The 19,460-nt window shown below is 42.0% G+C and overlaps 1 protein-coding gene across 10 annotated transcripts in view; it reads left to right on the plus strand.

Annotated features, from left to right (window-relative positions):
• LOC117754232 (trichohyalin-like) overlaps nucleotides 1–19,460 on the plus strand; it is a 130,535-nt gene that overhangs the window by 20,075 nt on the left and 91,000 nt on the right. Inside the window, exon 2 of one of the 10 annotated variants that reach the window (XM_034573059.1) lies at nucleotides 2,753–2,870. The exons of the other annotated variants lie outside the window; for them this stretch is intronic. The gene's annotated coding sequence lies outside the window, so the exon portion shown is untranslated. The remainder of the gene's footprint in view (nucleotides 1–2,752; nucleotides 2,871–19,460) is intronic. 10 annotated transcript variants of the gene reach the window in all.

Here is a 19,460-nt window from a genome sequence, read left to right on the forward strand (position 1 = left end):
CTTGACAGCGCTCTTCTCATTAACAGGGAGGTTAATTGCTGTGGCAGCACCCAGGCTGTGTCAAACATCACCCTGGGGACATGGCGGCAACAGACAATCTTCATGTTTGTGTACGCACATGCACAAATGTGTGTGTGTGTACTTGCATTAAATATGACTGTGGAGACACCAAAAGTCTTTTCGCTACATAAAGACGGTTGTCGACAACCTGCCGTTTAGTTGGTAAGTATGTTAAGAGGGCAGTATAGAGGACTTGTGTGTGTGTGTGTGTGTGTGTGTGTATTTGTTTGTATACGTGTGTGTGTGTGTGCACGTGTATGCCACGCTACATGCATGTTTATATTATTCTTATGAATTATGCCTTGTTTCTGTAATGATGTAGAAAGAATTAGGTTTACAAAGCCAATGTCTATAGCCCTGAGGGCACGGGCACACACACACACACACACACACACACACACACACACACACACACACACACACACACACACACACACACACACACACACACACACACACACACACACACAGGGGGAAGGGGTGGCAATATGCATGTTATTACTGCATATTCATGACTAATTTTGTTAGCCTTGCCTAATAGGCCTGAGTGACAGCTTGAGAAATCGAGAGCCTGCTTTCATATCACACACACTCATGGTTTCACACACACACACACACACACACACACACACACACACACACACACACACACACACACACACTCCAGTCACACTCATTCACCCTTCTCTCTGTCCGCACAATAATCATAACAACACTTAGGGCTCTAAATAAGAATTCCATGTTCATCTGTTGGTTTGACATTGTGTCATTTGTTTAGCACAGTTACTCTATTGTATTCAACAATATAGTAAATCATATGGCCTAATTTTCTTAACATGCATAATCATGACCTGCAATATTACACACAGACAAACTGACACGTTCAAGCATGCACACACCATACATGGCGTGAATAAATCTGCTGTTTGACTTGTTGCAGATCAGAATGTGTTGTTACAGGTAGTTTATTACATTTATTATGGTAAATAGATGCAAAAAGGACAAAATACAGCATCTACCTTTAGATTTACATCAACAAACCTTAATGAATATAGACAATGCTTTTTTAAAATATTTGATTTAATTTAATAGTTTGTTGTGCGGATTTGTGTGTTTTTAAAAGGCAAGCTGAGACAAAATGACGTTTCTTATCTCAGCTAGTGATTGTGTTCTGTAGTACACAGATACATGCACATGCACGCTTGCACACAGGGAGCAGTCTAAGCCCACCACCCTGCTGTGCAGGTGAAAATAGGGATGAAATTGGCTGCAGTTACTTTTCATTCAAAACTCCCTTTCGATTTTCAACTTCAGGCCATTCGTGTCTGAAGTGTTTTACCCAGATTGTGTGTTATTCCAGTATTTTTCCACCAAACTAAATAATGCTAAAACATTTAGATGATTTTGCCCCAAAAATATTTAGAAAAATCATGTTGTAAAACGTTTAGAAGATCTGTAGAAGGTTTTTGTCTTTTGTGAAAATTGAAGATTTAGATTGAGGATATTTTTGGGGACATTTATACACATCTGCACATGTTCAGGTTCACACAGTTTTTGTACATTACAGGAAAATGCCCAGCAAAATTGTAATTCTCAACAAAGGAACACTGTGGTTAGAGTAGAATAAAAAAGCCTCGGCAAATTAATAGCACAGCACACATTTTCCCATTTTCTTTTAGAGACAAGAACAGACTATAATCTAAAGTAATTTTTTTTCTCTCCTCCCACTCCTCCGTGGCTTTTACTCCATTTGACTGAAAAGTTGTTTTTTTTTCCTCTGGTGAGGTGAAAGATTTAAGTCTCACCGTTCTCCCTCCACTCACATGTCACTTTTGTCAAATCTTGCCTTTCCTTCCCTGCTCGGTGTGAACGTGCAGACACGCTTGATCAAATGTGAGTTTAACATTTTTAATCTGCGCAAAGTTTAATCAGAATAACTCATCTCTTGAGGCTGGTACATATGAAACTGTGTGTCTGTGTGTGTGTGTGTGTGTGTGTGTGTGTGTGTGTGTGTGTGTGTGTGAGAGAACGGCACTGCGTGATCAGATTTTTTTTTTCTCCCACTCCTTCCATCTTGGGTGTGTGACAGCTGTCACTGGTGACTCAGAAAGGTGTCTGGGCAGAGTTAAGATATTCTTACCACTGGGAAACACACACACACACACACACACACACACACACACACACACACACACACACACACACACACACACACACTTGCTGTCACATAACTTAAATTTCACCAGGCTCAGCAACCCCTTGCTGCTTCTTATGAATCGCGTATTACACTTTATACACACACTGCCTGCCGCTCACACATTGCTCATCATTACGTTACATATTTCATCTTTAAAAGAACTAAATAGATTAATTAACCATTTAAATTAAATAATCGAGGTTCATTCAGGGTTAGAGGTGGGATAGGTTTTTCTTTTTAATTGAGTAGCCAGAGGAAAGTCTGGCCTCGAAAACAGTGGTGTAGTGTGTGTTAATGTTTCATGTAATTTGTCCATTAACATTTGCTTTATTTATATCGTATGATGATTATTAGGCTTCAGGTGATTCAAGTCACATTTTCGATGCATTCAATATTCATAATATCTTTTTCAATAGTTACCAGTCCACCGTCTTTTCTCGAAACCCCATGTCATCTCTCTCCTTTCACTTTGCTTTCTGTCTTTGGGCCGTATAGCTCTGGTTCTCTGACTGCAGCTGAGTTAGAAGACATTAAAATCCACTGGCCAACCCAGGACATGGTCATCTCCGGTCTGGAGAGGGAGCTCAGGGAGAATTAACAGCCAAAGCAAAAGGTTCTCAACTTCTCCTAATTTGACAAATACTACAAAGGGATAAATGAAAAGAAAGCATCCGCCTATTAGTTAGTGTAATTTCTACTTGTGAAAAGGTTCCAATTCTTCTTCTGTTAATTGAATCCAACCTACGTAGATTTAATTTGACGTGCATTTTAAGGCTGTTGTCACTGGTTTCAAGGTAAATCCGAAAATAAGTAAACCTGAAATATGAAAAGAACTGTTTCTCATTATTTTATCACAAAAGGACGACCTACATAACTTAATGACTTGTTGAGGTGAGTTTTTGCAGCGTGCTTGTTATTGTTTAGAGCCCTGTCTGAGAGGAGGGGAAATCTTTTTTTTTTTCGTTCCCTTTTTTTTTTTTTTACGATATTGCTTTGGCAGCTGTGCTAGAAGCTCTCCATGTGCAGCCAGGTTTAACAGGAAGCTGAGGCGTGTGTGATGAATTACCAGCATATCTCAGCGCCCTGGGTAACAAACATGGCGTTGCCGGCCGGGATTAAAAGGGAGAGTTTTTTATGGCCTTCCCACACCTCCTTACAGGGTGTCACTAAATTATACCCACTGCTGTTTTACTGTCTTCTGTGGCTTATGGTTAAGACACACGGGCTAGTAGAAATCCACACACACACACACACACACATACATTTTTGCTTGTGGTAAACCCGGGCTTGTTGGTTGTTTATGTGTGTGTTGGTTGGTTGCTGTTTGTTTATGCTCCTTGTGAGCTGACTCATTTGCACTGCTGCTAATTAGTGGTTTGTGTGATTACAGAGGCTTACAGAAACAAGTCTAGTAACTGGGGCTTGTTCTGTTAATCATACTTTCAACAAATGTTGATTTATATATTTCTTCATTGCGCTTGTGTTCCTGTTTAAGTGGTATGTCTGCAATGCAGATGGCATACACACACGCACAGCCTTGTTAAAGGTGATTGCCATTTGTTTGTAAGCAGTACGCCAGTTCCTCTATAAACTGAAGTGATACCTATGAGGCCCAATTAAATCAAATGCATCTTCTTAACAATGAAATATGGATGTGTGCATTTAATTCTTTAGAATTTGTTAGTGCACAAGGTTTTCCTCTGTAATTATGTGTGAATGATTAACATGGTTGTAGTGTTTCCATCACATAAATCCATAACAATAGCACAGATTATTTTATAGCAGCTTATGTTTTGCATTTCTCTGTACAGTTTGACATCACCACAAATAACAATAAAACAGCAGCTATCAGGATATAAACTGTTGTTGGTACTCGTTAGAGACTAAATCGAAACATTTTCATAAGTGATACTATTTACTACTATATTAGTCTTTCAAAATTACAAAAGAGTTATTGAAAATCAATGAAAATAAATACAAAAATAAAATGCTACTCATACTGCTTTTTCAGATTCTTTTAAATTATTCTATGACATTTGTAAAGTAGTCATCAGCATTTCTGAAACACAACACACAGATAGTCACCATGGCTGAAAATAACTTTATTCCTTAAATAGAATTGTTCACATTTTGACTCTTTCAAAGCCCCGACTGTAACACAAGGGCTGCAGCTGGACGATAATGAGAGGCCAGTGCTACAGAGGGGTGGCCTCAAAGACACCATGATATGAAATGAAACATGATATTGCTAAGAAAGACATCTGCATCGTCAAAGTGCAACCTAATAGCTCTGCTGCTGGAACAGGACGGGGCAGACACACGTGCTCAGATGTGCAGAGACCTGCATGAGTTCATACTCCTGTTGGCACAAATGTATTTCCACATGTGAGGTAGATACTGAACATGCAGATTAACTTATAATGTAGGCATGGACGCCATCGCTTGCTCCCAGTCAGTGACGTCAAACATCTGCCTTGCAGTGGGCCACTTGATGTTTCACATTAGTATTTAAATTAGGTAGCTGCTACGTCATTGGTTTCACAGCGTGCAGAGATGTCACCACATGTCCCCTTTTCTTCTGTCTGACTTCAGCTCTCCAAGTTGAATGTGAGCACGAGGGAGCTAGGAGGAGCTGAAGAGAAAGGGGAAGGAGGAGGAGGAGGAGGAGGAGGAACAGTAGTGAGAGAGGAGTGGGTGAAGAGAGTGGAAGAGGGGGAGACGAAGGCCCATGTTCAAGCTGTTAAAAAGCTGAGGAGGTAAATATTTTTTAAATTCTGAGGTAAGTATATTATTGTACTAAGTACAACTATTAAAAAATCGAAAATAACTGAAATAGACACTGAAAGAAAAAAAGAGGTTATTTCATCCAATAGAAAACAAACACACTAAAGATTTATAAAACCATGGCAACCATAAAGACATTCACCAGGAAATCAAATAGCAAGTCAAAACATCACAAACACCTTCAACCGGCATTAAAAGACAACGAGAATCAATTAAAATGTATTGTCTATATTTTCATGACCAAAAAAATAACGTTTTGTCAAATCAGCGGCTTTAGTATGTTTTTGATATTATTATGAACATGCATGGATTAATGTGCATTTACACAGACTTAAAACAAGACTTGGGGGGAAAAAAACAACAACAAAACACTTCACCTTAATTCAGACCTCAGACACTCTCCCCCCCCACCCCCGCCTCCCTCTTCCTTCCATCCTGCCATCTCGCCACAACCGCTCCAAATTAATCTGCAAAATATTGATTTGAGGAGCAAAGGGGAGGGGGTGGGGGGGGTTTTGCACGATTGCGGCCGCATATTAATACGAACGGGCCGCTCTTCGTCTCTCCTCTATACTTTAAGATCCTCATATCTTCATAATTGATTAATGTTCCTTTGTGAAGTGGGGATGAATAATACATTAGTGGGCCTGCTGCACCCTCAGGCTGATGAGAAAATGTTTAATTTCAGTAAATGTAGCACTCCCTCTCTCTTTCTCCCTCTTTCATTTTCCCCTCTCTGGTTATTTGTGAGCGTTGTAGTGTGTTTGTGAGTTTTCACTCGTGAGCCGGAGAGCAGAGGAGTGCTGTTGATTTGCCTCCTTTCGTGTTTACCGTTGGCTCGGAGCGCACATGAAGCATCACAAACAAAAGGCAGCGGTTCCTGCATTTGCAAACACTATGAATAAAATCTGTAAAATGAGCTCCGCATTGTTCCATTAGCTGATATAACGGCGAGAGCTGTGTCACTTTACTAGCCGTCAGAAATGTTTTTTTCCCCGCACATATTGCACTCGTGAACATCAGCGTCGACATTATCAGTCAGCAATCAGGGAGAACATGCAAATGTGCCATGAAGCCACCTGACGGGGACAAGTGTCCCCTTCAACAGCCTGGAAAGGTGGCGAAAGGGCGACGCACGTCAGCTGTTGTGACTGGCACAGCCCGGCTCGATTCGGCTCGTCTGGTTCACAATGCTAATTATACTAATCAGAAGCCTAATGATGATGGTGAGGGATTTAAGAACTCCAGCCCAGTGTGTATCGTGTGTGTGATGATGAGGTGTGGGAGGAATCTGGCACCTGATGGTTGAGCATCTGTGTGTGCAGAATAGATAAATGATGAAGTGAATACACACACACAGACACCCACAGGTCTCACTTCATGCCTACTTAGCCCTGCTGCATTTTCATTTGAACCCGTGCCAGCGATGAAGGGGGATCTATACACATGCACAGCTTCATACACAGACCCTGAGTGCTAATTGCATAAATAATACTTATCCGTTAACAAGCATCCTAATTAGTTATGCTAATCGGCCTTGATAACCCAATTAACCTCATAGAGTGAAGCAAAGGGGGGTGGCGGGGGGGGGGGGCTCCTCTGTGTGTTTACGTGTTGGTGGGGATTCTTATGCCTAAGAGCATATCAGAGACACTTAAGAAAACACATTTGCTTAATTAGTTTCCAGTGACATAGACAAGCATTTATGTTTTTTCATGTCCCCATTGTTCTGCTTTTGAATGCGAGGGTAATAGGATTTTCACAGCAAAAGAGAACAAGAGGGACTGAATTCACACAAACAGTGTTCGCGCTAGCATATGCAAGGACATACGCATTTACATCTATTCCTGACTGCTTCTTTCCAGTCTGTCTCCTCAGTTAGATCCATACGGACATGTATATTTTCACAACTATTACGGTAGTTTAAACAGAGTGTGTATTTGTTCAGAGAATGTCTGCCTGTTCCATTAGTTTATGTCCTTGGAAATACAATTTGGCCTCAAGTTCTCTCCGTTTATTTAAAGCCTTCAGTCAGCGTTCCCCTCCTAATAGTGAGCCGTGTTTCCTCTCGTTTAGCTTCGCCACTCATTATCCGGGCCATGTGGAAGAGACAGTGTTTAGAGAAGGGAGAGAGGAAGAAAGAGACTGGGAGAGGGACCCCAGAGAGGAAGGAGGGGGAGTTAGTACAAAAAGTGAGGGCAAACCAGAAAGAAAAAGACACTGGGAATGAATGAGTGACTGAAAGAGAGAGGATGTAAGATTGTCTTTGAACCTGACCACAGCTGCTTGTGCTTCTAATGAACGGTGAGGAGAGAGGGTGGAGGGAGGCATCCGCACAAGACTGTCTTTGTTGAAACCAGGCAAGACGGGGATAGGGAGAGAGAGAGAGAGAGAGAACAGATTTATGTCTTACAGGAAGTTGTGGTGTTGCGAACCGCCCACCCCTGCTCCGGCTTTTAATTAATAGTCAGTTTCTGTGTGACTGCCTGAGTGTTTGTTTGCATGTATTGAGCATTCATGAACTTGTGTATCTGTTTGTCTCTGTGATGTGTCTCTGCGTGCCTGTGTCTGAAGCATCTTGACGTGCGGTTTGTCATGTAATGAGTTTGTAGATGAGAATTAGTTTTGACGGAATAGTGCTCATCTGCTCCTCTGGAGTTGTGTCTGCAAGGCTGACAGTGGGCGAGCTTTGATTAAAATACATCGTCACGATTTGTAAGTAGAATCGCATTCAGAGGAGCGCACGCCACTGCCGAGGCCCAAAGGTCCTCTTAAATTCAATCAAGCCACACCAAATTGTACACATGCACAAATGTCAGCCCCTTGATATGCCTGATTTGTTTTCATCTATGAATTATTCCCTGGGAAATCAGTGGAAATGTCAAAAACCGCCTGTTGCACTGTTAAAGAAAGTTAAAAAGAATTCCTGGATCCTCTTTACTGATTGGGATCCCAGTGTTTCCCATTAATTATATTAAAGACATTGGTGGCCAGATTCTAATTTGTCCTGCCACAGTTTCATAATCAAACGAACACTTTTTACACTTCTCATCATAACATCAGGGATCTCTAACTTGGTGCTAAACTATTTATTACTTATTTGCATGAGCACATGATCACTAAAACTTCCTTATGCTATGGTCCATAACGTCTTTACTGTGCACGCGCGTAGACAGTTTGACCTCTTGGCTTCGGCTGCAGTTGTGGCATGCAATGCAGTCCTTTCCCTTGCGAAAACGTATCTTTCCCCCTTTAGTCTGTGTACCTGTCAATCAGAATCTGTTGCGCTTGACAGTGACCTTTGTTCGCACGCACGCACACCCCCATTACTGCCATAGATTTAATTAATTCCGTGGTAAACACTGGGACGCGTACCAAAATTTAATGGGGTCCTTCTTGGATCACGCCCCACCCCTCCACAAAATTCCATGGCAAAATCCTGCTAACGATCCCGCAAACAAACTTAGATGAATACATAACGTCCCTGGTGGAGGTAATTATAATCGTCAACATGGATTAGAGGTCAGACGCACGTCCTTTATCATGAGCGGCTCAGAGGTTTTTGTCATCTCAAGGCATACAACCACCTGTCATTTGGATTATCTTCTTTTTTTTTTGGAACAATTGAAGCGCTGCCCTCAAATAAAGTTACGGTATGATGAATAATGAATATGGTATAAAAACGCTGCTCCCAAACATTAACATTAGGTCGTGACACCTTTGCTAATGTGCTAATGGAATTCACTGTGGTGGGCTTATCTGCGGGGCTTAGCACCCAAAGCCTGCACTTTTGAAATGGGAACACTGGATGCTACTATGTGCCGCACAGGTCTTGAACGAGCGAGATGGCGAGATGCTAATATTAGCTCGTGCTCACATCAGCTGAGTCATCTCCTCTGTGTCCTTGGCTTATTAACTGATTTAAGACTGATTAGATCAGTGTTGCGCTGGCATGCGCGCACACATACACACACACACCGAATTTGAATATCAAAATGGAATTGCTTGACCAGTGAAAACTCGATTAATCTAAAATGTTTGCATCAAGGTGCGGGGGAAACAGATGAGTGGGCACATTTTTTTAATGCACCTTACAGCATTTAAAGCCATTTATGACATTAGCTAAAGCTCATGTTATTCAAACACGTTTTGCAAGTCAAAGCTACTTACGATGAGATTACTTGATCCCCCTGTTTTCTCCTTTGCCTTGTTGACTTCGTAGGATCATCAGCATCGGTATTGATTTTGCACTCCATTTGAGTTTTAGTGAGATAAAACGCGTATACCTTTTTCCCATAATGACACGCCACAGTTAAACAATAACGAATGAAGCTCTGTTACTACACGACTGACTGTACGGCGCGTTCCATGTACTTTTTCTCCCAAGTTACAGATGATCCGCACATGATGGTTGAGACGAGATTAAAAGAGCTGAGTTCCTACATGAGCACAGTGTTTACCCATTTAGCACAACGTGGTTATGCCAGCCCTGTACTTGTTAAAGACAAGGGTCTCTTCATCCACCTTTCTCAAGGTTATATAAACAGATTGGCCATTGCTCCGCTCCCACCAAATGCCACAAATAGCTCCTCCTCTCTCTCGTCTCCAGAAAGTGTCAAAAGAGATTGCACCGTTGCTACCAGGTCAAATCTCCTGACAACCTAACAGCATAGTGGGTGATGCATGTTTGGCCTAGAAACCTCCCACATCCTTATTCTTCCTTTTGAAAAAAAAAAAATCATTTCTATTATGTCATTGTTGTGGTTGATGTGAGAATCCATTGTGCTCCCATTTCTTCCTATTTGAATGCGTTGCTCAGTTCTGCTGCGAGATATTTGATCAGCTCAGAACACGATGTTACACTTTCAGATTTTTTCCCCCCTCTCTCCCGGTAAACAAGAGAAAGTTGTTTCGCTGTCTGTTAGAGTTTGAAAGTAGAGTGTCAATTTCGCTTAGCACTTTTCATGTTAAGATGCAAGGCACCGAAGAGCACTCAGCCCATGCAAAATGTGTGCGTCTGCGTGTGCTCATGCAGACGACGGAGCGCTTCCTCCTCTCTATATGTGTGTATCTGTGACAGTTTCCTCTCGAGATGTTAATTCCTCTCTTCCCTGTTGTTGTCATGCTTCCACCAGCAGTGTCTGCACCGGGGAGAGGAAGACATATTGGTGTTAATGAAAAGCCCTCCTAAACTCTCCTCCCCACATGAATGTTTAAACATGCTTGTCATAACATTCATTCGCTCACACATGACAGCTAGCATCTGCAGCTGCCTCGGTCGCCCTCAATATTTTATCATACCATCTCCCCTAACCCCACGCTAACACAATGGCTGTGTGTTAGCAAACTGAATTATAATGGCCCAAAGCAGCCTGTGCTCAGACTCTCTGCCAGCACAGGCCTACATAATGGATTCAGCCACACCACAGGTCTCGTAATGGTACAATTAGTCATCTTAAATATAAAAGAAAGAGGGAAAGGCTAAATGAGGGTGGGGGGAAGAAATGCTGTACACAAAGATGATTACAGCAAAAAAAAAAAAAAAAGTGAGGAAAGAAAGACAAAATGGGGAATAGAACAAAGAAGCAAAGAAAGAGAGAAATCCTCATGTCCATATACAGAACGCTATTCAGAAGTCCCATAACACTGCAGGTCAGTTGATGTGACCTTGGTGGTTTTGACAGAAGTGGTTCGCCATGGCAACGGTGAGTTGGCAACCCTCGGAACACCCCCGCACCCCTCATCACTCCCCCAGCCTTCCTCACCGCCTCTCTGCCAATTTGATTGGACGCACAATTGAAATGTCATGCCTCAGCAGCACACATGCACACGCACCAGATCAACCAGGCTGAAACAGTGTGTTGAAAGAAGTGGGCACATTGCACAAACAAGAGAAACAAAGAGAAAAAAAAAAAGAGTAACAGCTAAGAGGGGGAGAAGCGTTTTTGGTTGCGCTTTACATCACTGTACTTTCAGATAGCAAGAAAAAGTTGTGTCAACAAGTGTGTGTGTTTATGTGATTGACGTTGTGCGGTGGACAGGGGGCTTGCAGGCACAGAGCATGAAAGCAGAGAATCTTGTCATAGCCGCCATGCACAGAATCAAATGAATATTAACGCGGAATTACCTCAGGGACGTGTCGTGTGAAGGTTACCTCCGCTAATACGTACATGTCTCACCTTTAGCAAAGTGGAAGCAGTAGGGGGCGCCTCCTGAAGAGTGGCCTGCACTGATGCATCTGTTTTCTTCTTAACAAGCTTGTCGACGCCTGCTAAAAGAGATATGTCCAGCCCGCAGCTCCTCCCCCACCCCACTCTCCCCATTTCGCGAATGCATTTCTTTAACAGCGCCTATGGCTAAGTGAGATTTTAAATTGGCACCATGTTTGAAAAGGTACTTTAGATTCAGAGAGCAGCAAAAACGTAATTTATGAAAGTTATTTTTTTTTTTCTATATCAACCTTGGTTAAATAATAGAATATAACAAACAAAAATTGTCTTTCAATGTCCCTTAGAGGCATTTATATTTCATTTCGCCCAGCCGTAGCAACAATCATTACAGTCCCCCATCTTTCCCCTGCATGCATCAGTTGTGGTGACATGTAAGCTTAGCACGGCGACACACTGATCTGCTCAGGTTGCTGTGGATCTGCATAAGTGACTGTGCCACACTTAAAGCCTTTGGCTCCTTAAAGCCCCTTCTAAATCAGTGTTAAAGCCTTGATAATAGACCTCACTGACCAATTGATTGGCCTTCATATGTTTACAGCTCACTTTAATTGCCTCAAAAATACCATTTATCAGCCATGTGTGGCCGTGTATGCGACGCGTGTGTGTGTGTGTGTGTGCAAGCGTGCCTGTCCATCGACAAAAAGGCCTATTGATTTATCAGCATCGGGATTTGTCCCGTTCACTGTACATAAAACCCCTGCATATGTGCTGTTCAAAATGGGAAATGGCCCCATCGATTCCCTTAAGTTGGAGCCCAAATGCTAAAGATTTTTGGATAAGCTTTCTCATTACTTAAGCTGAAATCAATATGGGAGAGCATGGGTCTAATGAATGAACGGGCCACAGATCAGATGGGGTGTGCTCATCCCTGGCCTGTCCTGGTCGATCTGCGAGGGTGCGTGTGAGTGTGTGTGCGTGTGTGTGTTTCAGAGAGAGAGAGAAAGAGACAGAGAGAAAGAACCTGTCTGTTCGTACATTACAAACCATTCTCTTTGGCACCAAATTCACACTGTGGGACATTTTTGTCCGAATTTATTTCTCTTCATTTGACGCATCGCTGTTTGATCAACTACCATTTATTCTTGTTCCACAGGATCTTGAGGAACATATTTTTACAAACGGCACGTGCCTACAATGTGTCAGACACCTACAGTATGTATAATTTTATTGTTGTTATCATATTATTATCATATATGTAATTAAGCTATGTGTCTGTCTCTGTAGTTGAAGCCAGAGCAGAGAGAAGGAGGAAATACTTCTCTCTAAGGTACAGAAAACATTAGAAAACCCCTTAACTTAAATCAAACTGCACCAAACTTCCCACACTCATAGATGTCAGTTACTTAGATGAGTCAGATTTTTTATCAGGACCCTATCTCAGAATGTTAAAGAAAGTCAAAACAAATTCATGGATCTACATCCAAGTTAAATGGGTTCTTCCCTGACCCACACCACATCCTCGTACCAAGTTTCCTATGAATGTGATTAGTTGTGTTTTGGTTACAGTTATCTTGCCCCAAAACAAACAAACCAACAAACCAAATAGACAAAGGTGAAAACATAATCTCCTTGGTGGAGTTAAAAAAACATCCACTGCATTTATGTGTCTTCCTACACCACATCCAAGGGAGGAATAAATGACAAAATAATGCAAATGCATGGGAACATTATATGTAGTGCGTGTGTCAGTCTGTCAACACGCACACACACACGTACACACACACACACACACACACTGAGCTGACTACCCTGCCCAACCGCAACCCCTTTGGCTGACTTTTGGGTTTTTCCACTTTCCATTCTTTCCACTCTTTTGAAATATCAAAACGACACAGAGTGGTGTATCTCTCGGAAATTGTCTTAGGCCAAGCGTGCAGGCGCTTCCTTTCACAGCACATTTACCAGACGGCTGCAAAGGTTTTCGGCTTTGTGGTTTGGCACACTCGCGGAATTAACTACATTAATTAGCTGCAGATGATACTGCACACAGTTGTCATTTCAGCCATGGTAACAAACAGTCTCCGGCTAAAAATGAGAAGCCCGCAGTCATTTAAAGAAGACAACAAATTGATTATATATCATAGTCACGGAAAACCATACGTGGGACTAACTATGCAGTGTGTTTCTGCCATTGTCCAAATTAGAGGAACAATCTGTAATTTGTGAATATCAACAATATCAACAAAGAATGAGTGCAAATATCAGCCCAATTTCCAAACAGTAAACTCCCTGTCCCTTCCCCTCACACCCCTCTAAGGTGTCCCGCCTCTTCAGCTCATAAATATGGAGGACAAGGAAATGATGAGATTCGTGGACAAGAAAGGAATCAAAATCTATTGTTGCGTGTCCTTTTCCCCGTGTAAAGTTTGGATTAAATGTCACACATTAGCATATGAACTTTTAAATGAGCTTGTTTGCTCTCTGCGGTGTGGGGCATGTAAATACCCGTTTTGAGTATAGAATGGGGATTGCTTCGCGGGGGATGGGGAGGGTTCACAAGAATTGGGAGGTGTAGGACACATTTGAGCGTCGCACCAGCAATTAGGTCACAGCGAGGGAACTGGAGCAGCGAACAGCTCTATTGACTGGTTGCGTCTGGCTGGTGTCGCCACACCTGAGGTTGCAGATAGTGGCAGATGGAAAAGCTCCCTGATGGCTGTGGCTGCTGGTGATGTGAGGGGAGGGCGATGACTGACAGGCACTCCCAAAATGAGATGATTGACATGCACTGTCAGAATGAATCTACTTATGGGCGAAGGCAGGTGTGAGTGGAAAGGAGCGGGGTGCGCACAAATATTCAGGGTAAACATCCTGACCTTGGTGGAGTGTAGCTTTGAGATATTGACCGGCAACGATTCCTCATAGCAGCTACCTTAAGCGTTAAAAATATGCACTTTAAATGTTTGGAATGAATTTTAAATTGAGGAGATTATGATCTGTAAAAGCACAAAGAGAAGTCATTTTAATATGTTTGTAAAAACGTGTCCATAAATCTGTTTGTTAATGAAGAAGCTGCAGGTATAGCGCGTGTGCATGCATGGCCGCGTCGTGCAAGATATTGTGATAGTAACCAAACACCATTCCACATTTGCACGTTTCTTTCATTTACTATGAGTCTCTTTGTTTTAAAATGTGAGGCAGCTTATTTATTGACATAATTTCCTGCCAGTGAAGGGCTTGTGTCTGTAAGACGCATTAAAATCATAATGCAATCTTTGCTAACCCAGGAGCAACGTTATTGTTCTATTATGCTCACCGAACAACAGCATCGCAGCCGCTTTATCAATCCAATATCTCATAATGTGCTCTCTGCCTGGTCATTTTAAATATAAAAAAAGAATTCTCCCTGTTATTGTACCATATTTTCTATATTTAGTATTAATCTCTTGTTCTGACATGAATCTGACACATCCAATATGATATTTGATTAGTTGTTGTTTTTTCCCCCCCTCACATAGTCTCCAGGTGATATTGGATACATGTGCAGAGCTGGTATTATGTTGGCTGCTTCATCTGGGTATAAAAATGATTTAGTGTGTGCTCAGCACGCAGTGTCATTGACTAGCTTTAATTTCACTGCAAGGGTGGGCTTTATTACTCTGCTACTCTCCGAATATGTGTGTGTGTGTGTGTGTATGTGTGTGTGCGCGTGTGTGAGAGGGAGGGGAAAGGGGAGAGAGAGAATTAATGTTTCTGTGCAGATATATTTGTGGGTTTCCATGCTTGCCGGTGTAGCAACACGCCTCACCTGTGCACACACAAACACACACACACACACACACACACTTGTGCATGTCTCTGTATGTCTTTCCATGTTTTCTGTATATCCAGCCTCTTCTGCATATAATTGCCATTCAATGGAAGAATCAACCAAACCAAACGCGTGGAGCACCTCACGTCCCACTCGGGTCAGAACTCGGTGGTCCCACTGCAAAAACAAAACAGCGGGGCTGCACTTCGCCGTGACAAACCTTACTTCTGATCAAATGCTACAGAGCCATAATCATGTTTGTGCCACTGAATTCTTTAACCTTTCCATGACCCCGGTGAATGCCAGCGGCCCAATCACAGAACCTAATTGAATCTGCTCGGCGGCAACTCCCCCCCCCCACCACCACCTGATGAAAAAATAAAATTGGAGGTGAAAAATGAATACAGCAGCAGAGAGAGAGAGAGAGAGAGAGAGAGAGAGAGAGAGAGAGAGAGAGAAGGAGGGAGGTAATGCTGGTGGTGGTGTAGGGAGGGGGGGGGGGGGTCGCGCTGCAGTTGTATAAATACACAGATGTGATCACAAACACACACCCAGACACATACACATACTAACACCTTTTTTTTTCCAATCCCGCAGGAGAATGGGGAGTGGGAAATGACAGAGAACGAGAGGGAAAGAGAAGGAGAGCGAGAGAGAGGGAGGTTGGGCGCAGGTTTCTCATTACCCCCTCGGCCCATTCAGAGGATATTCCTATAAGATAATCTGATTTATTTGCAATTTTCCTTTAAGCGGCTTAGTGTTTACCTCCAAGATTAATATTTTTCTCTGTTATTAATATCAGACTGTAATTAGGAGTGATGTGTCTCGCCCTGCACTGTTCCGTGGCCGCCAGGCAGCAAGTCTGGATGTAACCGCCGCTGCGACTCCGATCACAAGACAGAAAAAGAGTGAAAGAAGTTTTAAAAGGAGGAAAAAGGGCTGCAGGGTGGGGATGTAGAATTACAATTGCGGCATATACCTGCCTCTGTGTTGGTGTGTGTGTGTGTGTGTACGTACACAGCAGTGGGTGCAGGGCCGTACAAATATGTGAGTGTGTATTCCTTAAGATTATGTGCGTGTGTGTGTGTGACAGTGTGATGGTCCCCTCTGATTGATAGGGTGTCTGCGCCGGCTGCAGATTGCTCTTGCTGATTGCTTGTGAGAGCTCCAGCTGATTTATAATCAGAGCAGGATGAAGGATTGAGCTGTGGATTGCTTATCTGTTTATCTGTTTAGCCCCCACACAACATAAACTGACAAATTATCATGTTGAACACACACACACACACACACACACACACACACACACACACACACACACACGCACACACACAAAAGCACATGCGAGTGTAAAAAAAAAAAAAAATCGCAATAACGGGGACGTTCTTATTAAAAACGCACAGACACACCGTCATAAAAATGTAATGTTTGCACACACATGGACGACAGAACATAAAGAGCTTCACTCATCAACAGTCACATTTTCATGATGAGCCAGAAGAGGGCAATCAGTCTCATTTGTGTACATGCGGGAACGTCAATATCGGATATAAGTCAAGTTGCAATTAGCTTGTTTTATGAGTTTTGATTTGCTCCGCGCTGAAAAATATTTAAAAACCTTCTGTACCACTGATTAGTACAAAGGGGTATTAGGGCCACTTAAAGGGGAGAAAAGCCTGACATTTCAAAAGTAAAGTGGTAAGTTTACTTAGGCTACGTGTCTTTTTACAGGGGGAATAAAAGAAGATCAGCTAGTTGTTAAAATGAGGAACGTGGAGCATTTAGTTCAGTTATACTTTAGGTTTCAAACGACAGCTATCCTCTTAATATTGCAACTTTATTTTCTTAATATTACAACTTTATTCTCCATTGCAACTATATCCTCACAATATTACAACTTTTTCCTCAAGTACGACCTAATTCTCTCAATATTATGACTCTATTCTCGTAAAATTATCCCTTTCTTCTCACTTACGACTTTATTCTTGAATTATTATGGCTCCTCAAGTACGACATCATTCTCTTATCATAAAATCCTCCTAATATTATGACTTAATTCTTGAAATTTTACGACTTTCTTCTCAAGTATAACGTAACTCTCTTAATAATAAAAATGTATTCTCCTAATATTATGATTTTATTCATGAACTATTATGACATTTTTTAAAGATACAACTATATTCTTGCAATATTGTGACCTTATCCCCATTTCCTTTCTTCAATATGGCCCCTAAACATCTTAGATTAGTTTCTTTTGTGACACACATCTGCTTGCAACTGTAGCTGCTATTTACTCTGTGCAATCACATCCATAATATCTGCAGTGTGTGATGAATGGCTCATAAGCTTCTGATATGTATTGTGATTGGAGATATCACCGTTCTGCAGCATAAGTAGGTGTTTGTTGTTTTCAATAAAGAGGCTGGCATATTATGTGAGACTAATTCCACATGGCAAGCCAGAGTAGGAGCCAGCAGGTTTAAATGCTGACAGGTTTAGTATGCCCCATGGCACTGTGACAGCTCTGTGAGTGAGGGTGTGTGTGTGTGTGTCTGTGTGTCTGTGTGTCTTTGCATCTTTGTCCTTCTGTTTCATTCTCTTCCCATTCTTACCTGTCTGTCTGATTATTTGTTACTTGCCTCCTTTTCTACACAGTTGTTTGTAAATGCACAGTGACAGAATCACGGAAGAAGCACAAAAACACAAAGTACAGGAGTGCTTGGCATACAGACACACACACACACACACACACACACACACACACACACACACACACACACACCACACACACAGACACACACATACTGACGAATGGCAGCAATTAGACGAGGAAACCAAGCATGTGAGGACAGAGGAGCGCTGAGGGGCTGCAACCGCTGTATGGAACGTGTGCGCGCTCGTGTGTGTTTGTGTGTATTTGGAAGGTTTTTGTCCTTCTAATGCACCATCCATCCGTCTAAATATCAACATTGTTTCATATGTCACTGGACAGAGTCTGTGATGGGCTGCAGATGGTGTTTTTTTTTGGGGGGGGGGGGAGTTATCATTTCCAATCAAGCACCAAATAAGGAAATAACTGGATAACAACATTATCACTATGCAAAATGAATTGCCTACGGGAATAAAGCTGGAGCGGAGACACTTGTACGTTTGGCAGCAGCCACACAATAACAGCAGAGAACAGAAAAGGAAACTAAATGCTTCTGATTTCTGTTTTATCACGATCTGGTTACACATCAGTTGTTTAACCCATTGACATGGAGACCTTGAGCTATCTCAGCTCTTGTACTCGCTCCTCATTGGCAGAATAACCTTTTCACTCTTGTCAATGCAGCAGTCACTTTTAAAAAAAATACATCTCACAGCAGATTCTCTTCTCCAAAGCATCTCTATCTTATCCAGTTTCTCATAAACACATTTCTGTCCTTGGCTGGTTTTGTAACTTTCTTGGGATACCCTTTGTTTTTATTCAACATTTTACAGGCTTTTTAGATGCCCCCCTTTTATTCACTATGTCATGTGCTTTAGTGCTACACGAGATAGCACCGCTGAATTATGTATTTTAAAGTCATTATTCATTATATACAGTTGTCAAGTAATAAAACAAAGGGAAAGTCAAGGCTGATTTATTAGTATAAAAAGGTTTAAGTCATGTTTTGAAAACACTATAAGTCAGTCAGGGCACAGCAGCAGTTATATATGACAAATTAATACGGGCAACACCATGAGTTGTTCACCACACAGATCTGAAGTGGGCAGCATAGACTCCAACTTTCCCAAGACATATCATATGTCATTTGCAAGTTTTTTTATCCAGCATATTTTTGTAGGGTGTGATATGTGCGGTGGCATATTTGTGTGCGTTTGTATTATTAACGGTTTTGCCTTCATGCCAACTTTTTCTTCTCCTGATTTATTCTCTCCTCTGTGGGATAGCACGGATTTTTTACAAGCAGGTGTGTGTGTGTGTGTGTGTGTGTGTGTATGTGTGCGTGCGCATGGATTTGTATTTATGGCCAGTGGGGGAGAGGTGCGTTAGACACAGCTACTGATGAAGTACTTCACTTCTGATTGCTTACATCACAAATCATCCCCATATTAAAACCCTTCTCATGCAAATAAGTGGCTCTGTGTGCTTGCATGTGGGTGCGTACGTATGTGTGTGTGTGTGTGTGTGTATGTGTGAGGGAACGTGTGGGGGAGAAAAAGGGGAGAGAGAGGGCATGAATGTGTCTACAAAATAATGCAAGCTGTTATTTACATATAAACTAAATGTACACTGTGAGTTCATGTATGTAGCCCATGCATAGTAGCTATGTGTATTATGAATGAGTCAGTAACTGTGTGTGTGTGTGTGTGTGTGTGTGTGTGTGTGTGTGTGTGTGTGTGTGTGTGTGTGTGTGTGTGTTAACCCCGTATCACTGGCGAGCTCATTTCT

Source organism: Hippoglossus hippoglossus, chromosome 20, assembly GCF_009819705.1.
Source record: "Hippoglossus hippoglossus isolate fHipHip1 chromosome 20, fHipHip1.pri, whole genome shotgun sequence".
NCBI classification, from domain to species: domain Eukaryota; kingdom Metazoa; phylum Chordata; class Actinopteri; order Pleuronectiformes; family Pleuronectidae; genus Hippoglossus; species Hippoglossus hippoglossus.